The sequence below is a fragment of the Bactrocera tryoni genome, chromosome 1 (genome assembly GCF_016617805.1).
Source record: "Bactrocera tryoni isolate S06 chromosome 1, CSIRO_BtryS06_freeze2, whole genome shotgun sequence".
Taxonomy (NCBI): Eukaryota; Metazoa; Arthropoda; class Insecta; order Diptera; family Tephritidae; genus Bactrocera; species Bactrocera tryoni.
Genome location: NC_052499.1, coordinates 18,394,300 through 18,406,962, shown reverse-complemented (window position 1 = coordinate 18,406,962; position 12,663 = coordinate 18,394,300). Strand labels below are relative to the sequence as shown.

Genomic DNA, 12,663 nt, shown 5'->3' with positions numbered 1-12,663 from the left:
GCAATACTATTGAATACATATTGAAATCACTCATGTTTTTTCTAATACTTTTTTAGAATCTATTAAACCAAATAATTATTAGCTGTCAATAATATATGGTTTTAAAAAAAATTCAAACTTTCTCTAAAAAGTATGTCCAAGTATATGAATTCTTGAAATAGAAATTGAAACAAATTTTTAAAATATTTCTCAAAGGCCGTATATTTGTCTCCCGCCTTGTTATATATTTTATTTTTATTTGTTCGCTTGCTGGCAGCTCTATCACTTAATATGTCGAAATGCTACATTTTCAAAAAAGTTTCGAATATTGTCGTTTTAATTTTAATTTTTGTTTTTGCTTGTTGGTAACTCCTCCACTTCATAATGGTCATTTTTATTTTCCGGATACACACATTCTCATAGACAATTATTTAAAACAGCTTTATTCTGTAATTGAAGGCAACTCTGATTCATAAAATATCGAAATCGAGCTTCATATATTCGAAAATTTTTTAAGAGCAAACAGAGTTACTTTTTCGATCGTTGTTCCACAATATGTCAAACTCTTTGAGCTTTTATTTGCTTTGTTCGCAAGCAGTCTTCTTACCTTCTCAAGAGCCATTCTTTTTCAAAACTCTGATAGTTCTTTGTGCCTTTTTTTGATGCAGCAAATTTACTTTTTTTGCTTGTTGGCATTTCTGTTTCATAATATGCTGGAATTAATGACTTGTCTTTGTCTATGCTCGAATACGGTCTTCCTTGCTTTTTCGGTTTTATGGTACCTTTTTTCATTGTTGGCAACCCTGTTTCGTAGTGTGTTCGTTTCAGTTGTTTTCTTTATAGCTTTTTTAGTATCTTAGAAATTCTTTTTGAAATATATTTAATATTTCGAAATTTCACTTTTACTTTTGTTCATTGTTGGCAACTCTGTTCGAGGCGATGTAATCCCTATTTGGAAACATGGATGCAAGAGCCTTTATCCTGCACCTACAAACTGCTGTGCAATCAATTAGCAGGTGTTCTGGAGTTTCAGACTCCAAGTCGCAGAACCAGCAATTTATTTATTCTTGAGCTTACAATGGCCAGTGTAGAAGGCGGCAAGTAGCCTGGGTTTTTCCCTTTGTAGGTTGATTACATATGTATTTAAACCTTTTAAGTTTGTAACCACCCATTAGCAACTTGGCTTGACGCATGCTTAGGAGTTGTTACCAATGCTTCTGCTTACCCACTGCTTCATCCTTGCGGAGCAGCTCCTTTATGGTATGGGCACTAAACGCAATGAAAGGTACCGGTCTTACCATGTTGGTGGATACTACGAAGCGGGCAAGTTCATAAGCCAGTTCATTCCCTGATATACTTTTATTACCTGCCACCCAAATAAGGTGCACTTGGTTACGATCTGATAGGCTGTTCAGTCGTTCTATACACCCTGCACCGCGATTTGATCGCGCAGAGTTCGCTTTGAATGCCGCATGACTTTCGCTTAGTATAGCTAGACAATCATTGCGTTAATTTCAAGTCTGCTCTGCTTGGATAACCCTGCGCTAATTTCCTCCGACGTTTTCGAGCCGTCGGTGTACCACTTGATTTTACTGGCTCAAAGCGTTCCATTCAGCTTCACTGCTAAGTATAACCAAAACTTTCTTGTTAAGCTGACACTTTTGGTAATGCCGTCCCTGGAAGAGCCAGTAGTATTTCCCCACTTATGTAAATCCTGCATGCGTTGGTAAGAGATTACCTTATCTCTGTCAAACACTTCTGCCGTCATTTAGAGCGGTCTATGTTTTGCAACTTGACCGATTACTAGGTGAAGCGGTGTGAGATCCAGCAAGTCTTCAAGAGCCGACGTCGGACATGTGCGCATGACATCCGACAGGCATATAGCTGTCAAACAAACTGTATGTTAAAATTTAAGTTCTTGTATGGAAAACTTTTAAATAATTAAAAATTTTTTTTTTTAAATCATTGTCTTCTTAGCAGAAACTTTTCCGGTGATGCATTTCGAAAGCTTCTTAAAACAAAACAAATTCAATTATTTTCCAATAACTTTCATTTCATACAACTTTCTATTTACCAGCAGCAAGTTCTCCGCATACAGCCGGCAGCGGCGAAGGAAACGCCAACTCCGAGTGAATCAGGAAATATGCGAAACTTTGTCATTGTTTGGTAAACACTATGAATTGATATATGTAACTACAGAACGAAGGTAGAAAAAAAAAGCAATAATAACAATGGAATAAACAAAACACTCCCGTCATATCGCATACTTATGCACACATGTGCAAAAAGCTGAGCACACAAATACGCGCTCACATATCAATTTTAATACAAGGAATTCACACGCTTGGTTGGTGACATTTTACTTACTTAGTCGCTGGTAGCACCTTGACTTGGCCTCGACGCGAATGTATGGGGTTTATGGCACAATTCTGTCAGCGACGTGCTGTAAATTTAACACTCGTTAGGCACACACACACACGCATGCACGCACCGAAGTGCCGAGTCATGCCAAGTTGCACACCAAGCGTGCACACACGCATAAATTTGTACATTTGTAGAGTCTTACAAATAGTTAGAACAATATGACACAATAAGATATCTGCCAGGCATCATCCAATCGTCATATTCAACACCTTTGCAGCGAATCGCATGATAAAGCAAATAGACTAAACGTATTTTCTTCCACTATTCAATGAAAACATACAAGCGATATATGGGTGTGACCCTGTAGGAGATGACATGCGTTAGAAATTGCAGACAGTCCGCTAATTTTTGCAAAAAAATATGAGTCTACAATTTTCTATTGACAATTCAGGGTATTAACCCTAAAAACCACTGATCGCATATAAATGTGGAGAAGAGTTAATTTCTTTGATCTTATAATTATTGCTTAGCGATGAGATTTATTGAGACGGGACTTCATATTATCTATGGAACGAGTAGCAGACTATTGCAATATATAATCGTCCTATGACTTTCGAGTCTTTCAGGCCGGAGTTCCGGTTGTCTAGACAATATATTGAACTGGTCCATCAAATCCACTTATTTAGCCTTCCAAGCGAACATTTGGATTTATTATAAGATAATATTGATAATAGTATTCCCCAGGTGGTTTCAAACTAGGCAATCTCTGGCTGGAGTTCCAGTTGTCTAGAAAATAGATTGAAATGGTTCATGAGATCCTCTGATTTAGCTTTCTAAGCGAACATTTGGATTTATTATAAAATATATTCCGGAGATAGATCCGAGATAGAAATGGCTTGGAAATTATAGTAATAGACTCTGCTATGAAGAAATTGAGAGATGTTTGCACTATCATCAGATCACTTTATTTGTCAGATGACCTCAAAGCCAAAATCTCCAATAATAGAAGAAATTTAGTAAACTATTTAAAAGAATATTGTTTTTCACATTATTCAAATCCGATTGGATTGAATTTTACATTGACAAAGGTCAACAAGAGTTTCCCACCTCTTCTTTCTTCTTTTGTTACTTCTTGTGAATCAATAGTACGTCATTGTAGTGGGTGATCAATCCAAAGCAATATGTATAGTATATGGTATATCTGCATTTTGTACGTTCTTAAGCTATCGAAGTAGCTTCGTCACTCTTAAATCTCTTAATATTTTCATTAGCAGGAAGATGTAAATAAGTTATAGCGCTGAATCTCGGCCATCAGAGCCTCATCAATGATGTTATAAGTCACCGCGGAATCAGAGGTTGACAATTGTTCATTGGGGCCTTAAGACGCGCTCCATGACCCCTTTTCCAATTTAAAATCTATTATTTTCTGGGTTATAAAGGATACATAGCAGCTCTATATGGCTGCATCAATTGAAGTCGCTTCTTGACATTTTGGAAAACAGTAGCATATTACAAATTGATAAGGGAAGCAGATATTGAACAGAATATTCTGGGTTATTATTTTCAAGCAGTGTCCTAAAATCTATGGCCGACGACAATGATCTCATGAACCATCAAAGTTATAATGAAGGTGAAGGAGAGGGTTATGTAGATCATAATATGCTCTCATTTGCTTCCACAATTGAGGAAGATTTATGAGAATTAGGCCACTTACAACCTTAGAATATTTTTCTAAAAGGAAAAATCATTATTCGCTGTTCAAATAGTAGTCTTTAAGAATAATTCGGTAAACTTATTTGGATTCATAGATTAAGCCAGTTTTTTGAAAGTGAAACAAACAACTTTAAGAAAGAACACCACATTTTGCACAAACACAGATTATGGAGTTAAAAAACAACGGAATAAATAAGCTTTAGCTTCGACTAATCCGCATAAGCGGCTTTGTATCCAGTAAAAGGTTTTCACTTTCACGCCGAGGAATGTTTATAAAATCAATTTCGAACGACCAAAAGTTTTATTGGAACCCAAATCTTAACCCATAATTGCCACAATATGATAATTTTAAACCCTGAACAACGTATATTAACTCGCTACTCCTTTACTGAAACCGCTGATAACGGACCATTGTAGCATTAAGCTGTCATACAAACTGAACGAACGGAATCAAGTGCTTGTATGACAGTCTGTATTTCTGAGTCGTATTATAGCATCAGTGCAACCGAAGTTAACGGGTTTTTTTTGGTTTTGCTACATAATGTTACATTTTTCGTGCTGGGTGCGCTACGCCCTTCCCTGCTGCATGTGCTACTGGTGATAACTTTATCTCACCAGCACAAGGTGCAGTCAAGCATATGTGAAACGAAGTTTAGGTTCACTTTACAATTGCATAAAAACAAGTCTGTACATATGCACACATATACATATGTATATACTTATTAGTATATAATATATGAGTATAGAATAGGCACATCAGCATTTGAATATAACGGGTGATTTAAGTAGAGATACTTTTTCCGATTGCCGCTTTTGGACATATCATGCGTGAGTCGTGACATGGCAGTATTATTGTATAGTATTGTTTGGCACGTCATCAAGAAAAGATTTGCGCCTGAAGAAGCGGCAGCGCCTCGCTCTATGGGCTCTTGAAAAGTTCCAAGAAAATCCGACGTTTTCAAGCCAAATTTTGTTCAGCGAAACAAACACACTTGCCGCATTTGGGACGAAGAGCAACCTGAAAAGTTTCCAGAGCTGCCATTTCATCCAGAAAATGATGCCGGTGTAAACGTAGCTGTCAGTGGCTACCGTTATCGGACATGACAACCGACTATTTCTTACCTGAAATAGAAGCTCGTGATCTCGGCGACATTTGGTTTCAACAAGACGGGTCCACATCCCACAGATAGCATAAATGAATAGATTTATTGAGAGAAGTCGTCGGTAAGCAGATAAATTCATGTTTTGGCCGGTCGATTGGCCACCAAGATTGTGTAATTTCACACGATTAGACTTTTTTCTGTGAAGAAATATAAAGTCTAAAGTCTGTGAGAATCCCGCTTCGATTCAGGCCTTGGAAGAAAATATCATGGGTGCTATTCACCAGTTACCAGTCGAAATGCTCGAACGAGTCTTCGAAAATCGGACACAACGTATGGATCATCTGAGACGTAGCCGTGGCCAACATTTGAAAGAGATAATCTTCAAAAAATAAACGTCACAGAATGTTCTTTCGAATGATAATAAACATTCTCCATAAAATTTGAAGTTTCTGTGTTTTTCTTTAAAAAAGTAGAGAACCTCGAATTAGATTACCCTATATATGCTTGAGATTATTGTTTTCATTTCATTTGCATAGTTGTGCATATTCTGCGCACTCTCTTTCATTTTCTCAAGCAACAACAACTTTTGTGAGAGTTTCTCATACATATTCAGATTTCGAATTGTTACTCCATAATTATAGTTATAAATTGACTCGTTTTTGTTTTTTTTTCGATTATTCAAATTAAATTATAGACTACAACACCTTAGGTAATTGTTATGACGTTAACCGATATTTTAAACAGCCAATTAAGGTGACGTAAATATTTTTACAAATCACATAACATAAACATACATACAAACATTCTAGGCGGCAGTTTGTTTTCACAAAAAATTTCCGAGTTTGATTTTATAGAATTTGTAGGCATCACGCGATGTGTTTTAGGTTAACTTAAAGGTCGTGTGAACAGTTTTACGTCATAACTGTTGTTTGATATTTGTTTTGGATTTTATGATGTTAACTGCTGCTATTTAATTTATTTGCAAGTCTATAAAGCTAAGCGAAAAAGGTTCTAAGTTCAAAGTGAGCGAGTCACTTTAGAACGTACTGTTATTAGTTTGTAGTAAATACAAATACAGTAACAAAGGAGTTTATTAATTAAATTAAAGACAATTTTGTTTTAATTACAACAAATTGCCGCCAATTGCCTAGATTTTTCCAACATTTCCTGAAGTTCTTAACCTTCTCGTCACAGAGTTAACCGCCATAAGTGCTTAATTGCCAACATCAACCTTATTATCTGTCAGCCATTATTCAACAATATCAACTTCTCCTCCAAACGTGGAAGAAATAGAGACTGCTTTTAAACAACTTAAGACAGGAAAAGCATCAGATGTTGCCATGATTCCTTCCGAAATCCTTAAAGCCGACCCAGCAGTCCCCGCATGCAATTTCATTCCTCTTTTAGAAGCCATTTGGCGCGAAGAACAACTACCGAACGAATGGGTTTCTGGCATGTTGGAGAAGGTTCCCAAAAACGTCGATTTATTCATATGCAAAAAACAGTAGTAGATCCACATTGTTCAGTATTCCATCACCAAAGTTTTTAGTTTCCAGCCAAGATCTAGTGGAAAAAACCAACGAACTACTTATAGAGCTAACAATGAAACGTAGACGATTTGGCTGACTAGGGCACGTCGCAAAGCCACTGATAAGGTTTGCAGAACTGCTCTTTGTTGGAACCCACAAAAGTCTTGGAATTGCGGGCGTTCGAACACATCATGAAAATGTGCTATGTGCTAGATGACGACATGATTGATTCTCATACTAGCTGGAATAGTTCATTAGAACTTGCAGTTCTCGGAATGATTTCAACGCTTTAGAAATACATAAATATATGTATATAATATACTAAGTTAAGGACGGGGTAAACTTTCTTGTTGAAAGCGTTCTGTTGACGAAAATGGTCCCTGTACCTATGTTAAACATTTTTTTAAACATCTATATATTGGATAGTCGAAAAAGTCTATTCGAATATTGCCAATAGATGTCATTGCAGGCATATCTCTCTAGTGCTAACAATCACATTGTGTCATCCCATATAGTAGTGTTGGCAAGGTAAGATTTTAAGCTTCATTTAACCAAAAAATAATTAAATTTGTTAAGTGAGCAAGAAACACCTATGACTGAATTTGTTATTTTTATTGAAACTCTATTTGTGTAATATGTTATGAAATATATCTTACAGTATTAAAAAGTGTTGTCATTACTATAAATGACTATTTATGAAGGAAGTAAATGAAATGAACCGTTGAATATATAAAAATGACCACTCAAATTTAGTTTATTTAGACTCACCTTTTTATATGGACATAAGCCAATATTCAAAATTTATAGAAATATTCTGAAAAATAGAAAATTGGAAATTTTTAATACGAAAAGGTTTTTTAAAAGCAAAGAAAATTATTTATTGACATATACGAAACAATTTTGGAGGAAACCAAAAGCCACTAAAATATAGATATCTATACCCTGTAACAGCGAATATTAAGCCACAAAGTTTGTAAGACCCAGAAGGAAGTGTCTAAGACCTTATTTGTACAGGTCTCATGGCTCGTCTCTTTATATATATCTGAACCAGTGCCTCAGTTTTAGAGATATCGATCAGAAATGTTGCACACATTTTTTTCTCTGCAAGACTCTGCTTATTTGTCGAAATCGCTGATATCGGAGCAGTATAATATATAGCAGCCATACAAACTGACCGATCCAAATGCAGTTCTTGTAGGGATATCTTTTTTATTTGACAAAATATATATTCACGAAATTCGGCAGAGCTTATTAGCCAGAGCAATGTTGTAATTTCTGAAGAAATTGTTCAGATCGGACAACTATAGCATATACCTGCCATATAAAGTAAACGATTCAGATTCTGTTCTTTAATGGAAAATTTATTTATTGAGCAAGTTATCTTTGCGAAATTTGGCATGGATTACGGTGCAGAACACCCTTTTATGTGAATTTCAGATTAACGTACGGGTCGACGGCTTCGTTGCATTTTCATGACATCCGTATAGGTAAGACAAAATGAAATTGGATAAAATCGAACAACGAACACGCCCACTTCCGATATATAGTAATCCAAGCAGACTACTTTGCTTTGCATATAAACATAAAATGTTAGCATTAGTAAAAATATATAGAAATTATGATTTCTCCAACCGCGCACACTGACTACTAGAAATATTAAGCTTACAGGTTAACTTTATATCGAACACATAGGAGCATATATTTGATTGAGTAGATGAAATCGTTAAATTGGGATAGATACGTTAGATGAGGAGAGTAACTGTCAAGCATGCTTAATACATTCACGTATATTTCCATGCACATACAGTGGCGACCACGTTGGTGTTGGAGTATGGTGAAACATGGCGTATGAGTAATATACAGCGAACAGACGAAACTTGAAATTTTTCCATAGTTATATGAAGAAAATAGCATTTTTACATTAGAAAAACTTTAAACTGGACTGAATTGCATAGATAAAAGAAATTAAAAAAATTCAAAATGAACAAATTCACTAAAATTCATTTGGTGGAAACATCCACTCATCCACAATTACACCTTCATATTATTTTCCGTTGGAATATTGAATATTCCTAGGAATATGATTTTCCATAATTAACCAATTACTTAAAAGCAGTTTAAATTTTAATTGAGAGAATTTGCTAAAATAGAATCCTTTGTGTAGTATTGTAAAATTTTATCTATTATATTATTAGATATGAATAGGCATGACAATATGTCAACTCTCAATTACACATACAGTCATAACTAATTAAATAAATTTTTCAGTGGCTTTTTATTGAGTGTTTCAAAACATTTTTTTTTTTGGATTGATAAAATGTAATATTGTTTACAACATAAAAAGAAATAAAATGAGCGTTAAATCAAACAGTTTGCATGGAAGCTGCATGCTGTAGTGGTCCGATCATAGTCATATATTTGAATATTGTAGGGCTCTCTTGGACAATAACTCATGTTAAATTTTATGAAGATATCTCTTCATATAAAAAGGTTTTCCATATAAGCTTTTAATTTTGATAGGTACGTTTGTATGGCAGCTATATGCTATAGTGATCCGAACCGAGCAATTTCTTCGTGGCTTATACAGTTTTGCTGAACAAGAGTTCATGCGAAATTTCGTGAAGATATTTTATCAAATAAAAAAGTTTCCTATACTTGGACTGAATTTGAATCGATCAGTTTGTGTGGGAGCTATTGGCTACAGTGTTCCGATCAAAACAATTTCTTTGGAGAGTATTTGGTAGCCTTGGACAATAACTCATACCTAAATTTCGTGAAGATATTTTATCAAATAAAAAAGTTTTCCAAATAAGGATTTGATTTTGATCGGTCAGTTTGTATGACAACTATACGCTATAGTGATCTGATATCTGTGGCTTTGATATATTTGAAGCTTCTAAGGGAGGAAAGAACGTGTGCAAAATTTCAGCTTAATAACTCAAACATGGCCAAGTTAAATTAAGATAGTTCAAATGTTAATTTACTGACACAGTTTGACATTCAGTTTGATAATAATTTTGTATGTAATTGTAGATAACCCAATATGCTTTACTAAGGCTCATAGATTGTTATTTCATATAATGACATCAAATAATTTATAATTATTTCAGTACCAACACATAGTTTCTAAACTGTCAATTAAGTGTCATTGAGTTTGACATACAGGAAACCATACGTTAGTCGATTAGTTTTATATAGCTGTTATGAAGGTATAATAATTAGCTCAATATGTTTCGAAATCATCGGAAGTTCCACCTATCCGATGGAATCTGGGTCTGTATATAATTGTTTCGATTGTTCTCATATCATGCAATAAATGGAATACTGTCAGCTTGAGCTAAATATCTTGACATATCCGTTGTGATTATTGATACATTTTTCAAAGGTAGTGATTAAAGTTGAATACCACTATTCAGGAACAGAATTCGGTCCAAAAAAACGTCAAAGTTGATCGCTAGTTCCACTGTTTCGGTTAAAAAGAAGCTTACCTTACATACATGGCACTTCTAAAGTTCTCAGTCACCGCTAAGAGAATGCACAAGTATTCGAACCTTTAAATTAGAATCAGAAACAGTCGAGATCTTCATAAACACCAAAGCCACAGATTTCTGTTTGGACATATGAGTTATGGCTGTTAGAATTCACATTATCGCTGAGCTTATATCAACGCTTCTTACTCAGTATGAAACCTCTTTTAAGTCGCAGTCGCAAGCCAACCTTTTCCGAATAAAAAATTAACATTCGAATAAGCCTGCTGAAGATTTTTATTAGCAGCATTCTCCTTCTATACTATTTCTTTTTCTTGTTTATAAAAAAGGTTTGCATATCTCAAAAGAGATTTCATTAGAAACTTTTAGAGCTTTGTAAAAGTACTATATACTACAACTGAGAGTCATTAAAGTGGTGGGGGCGCAGTAACATTGACGACGGATTAATGAATATATTTTCGTATAAAAATCCACGCGCAATTTTAATTGATGTAATTAAGTCGTGTATACAAAATGACACATTCTTTGATTAGAAAGGTTCGACAATTCTTTTCTGAAATTACCGTTAATTACTGCTGCATATTTTTCATAGCCTTAAGGTGCTTTTATAAATTCAATCAAGCTCGTTTAATTAAAAACTACTTAGACTAATTACTTATGTGGTAGAGTATGAAGTGGCGTATGTGTGAATAAATACATTAGGGTTGTAAAAAAAATGTAAAAAAATAAGATTTCTAACAGAATTTAATGTTTTTCTTTCAATTAACAGGTGTGTAGCATGTTTTACCAGCCAAGCATGACATATTTATGCTTTTTCAGAGAGGTACTAGTTACTAACTAGTTAAAAAAAAATTAGTTCAATTTATACCATAGATTTTCTTTCACGATCTCACTGCTTTAGTTGAAAAATACTGTTTAGCCATTGCAAATATGTACGTTCTCATTCTGAGCCATCTTTCAAAAAAATTTAACTTCGGTTCCACTGAAGCAAATAACAAAGTTTCCTTTCAAGAACCTCATTTTTATTAGTTAGTTTGTATGACAGCTATATGTTATAGTGGTACGATCTAAACGATGTTCTCGAATATTATAGCACTGTTCTGTGTAATAATCCATGTAATATTTCCTGAAGATATCTTGACAAATAAAAAAGTTTTCCATACAAAAACCAAAATCAAGCTTTCGATTTGTATGGCAGCTATATGCTATAGTGGTCCGATCTGAATAATTTCAGCGGAGATTATAGCACTGCTTTGCAAAATAATCCATGCCATATTTGGTGAAGATATCTCATCAAATAAAAAAGTTTTCCATACAAAAACCAAAGTCAAGCTTCGGTTTGTATGACAGCTATATATTATAGTGGTCCGATCTGAATAATTTCTGCGGAGATGATATTAATGTTTGAAATAATAATTCGTGCCAAATTTCGTGAAGATATCTCGTCAAATAAAAAATTTTTCCATACAACTATGCTATGGGGAACCGATATCTTCGATTCCAATAAATCAGCAGACACTTGAACCAAAAAAAGATGTTTACCAAATTTTAGATCAATATCTCAAGAACTAAGGGATGTTGCCTTTAAAAAAAATATGTTTATGAAATTTGAAGAACCGCCCTAATGTGTGTATATGTAAGCACATATGTCCCTGTCCATAAGTACTTTTCATGTACATATAACCCGCCATGCGCTTGGACTTTGCACTAAATAATATTTGCCTTTACACACCTAACACATACACACACACATAGACACATGTGCACACTTATTAAGCATTTATTTGTGCATTTAAGTGATAGGTGAATAACAATGTTGAATTGATTTCCACAATGACGCTTTGTGGCTAACAAGTTTGTTTATGGTTTTTTGTGTAATATTTTTTTAATTTGTTATTATTCTAAACTTTTTGTTATTGCAAGCACTACAATGTTAATTTAAATGCAATAATGCCGTTGGTTATTAGGAAAATTGCACGTAAAAGTTGTTGCTCTTTAATGGCGTGCAATTAACGGTGGCGTTACGGAACTGCAGATTACAGGGTGTAACATGCAGAGGAGCGGAGTGCGAAATTCCTCTGCACATATGACTGTCAAAGGTTTTCAAGGTACGAGAGTTAATTATTGAGAGTATTACATCAACCTATGTTGTTTGTCATACCATATTTGTAGTAGTTGTTGTTGTTTCTGTTATAACTACCCATTAACAACCCGTTTGTGGTAATAAAAATTAGTACAATATGATTTTTTCTGTAAATTTCAAACAATAAAAATCGTAATAAACTTTCTCAAGGCTCTGAACAAATACTAACGGATAATAAAGTTGTTGTTGCATTACAAAAAATAACCTTTTAACAATGTAAATATAATATTTTATAGACTCATTTTCGAAATAACACATTTGCCGCTAATTAATGACCCTAACCGTAAGGCTGACAGCTTTGCCAATAGGAGTTAGCACAACACACACATACTTGTACAAGCTCC

At 34.4% G+C, this 12,663-nt stretch overlaps 1 protein-coding gene across 2 annotated transcripts in view; it reads right to left on the bottom strand.

Annotated features, from left to right (window-relative positions):
• Positions 1–12,663, bottom strand: part of LOC120768989 (ABC transporter G family member 20) — a 175,894-nt gene that overhangs the window by 147,592 nt on the left and 15,639 nt on the right. The window contains exon 3 of one of the 2 annotated variants that reach the window (XM_040095826.1): positions 7,457–7,502. The exons of the other annotated variant lie outside the window; for it this stretch is intronic. The gene's annotated coding sequence lies outside the window, so the exon portion shown is untranslated. The remainder of the gene's footprint in view (positions 1–7,456; positions 7,503–12,663) is intronic. 2 annotated transcript variants of the gene reach the window in all.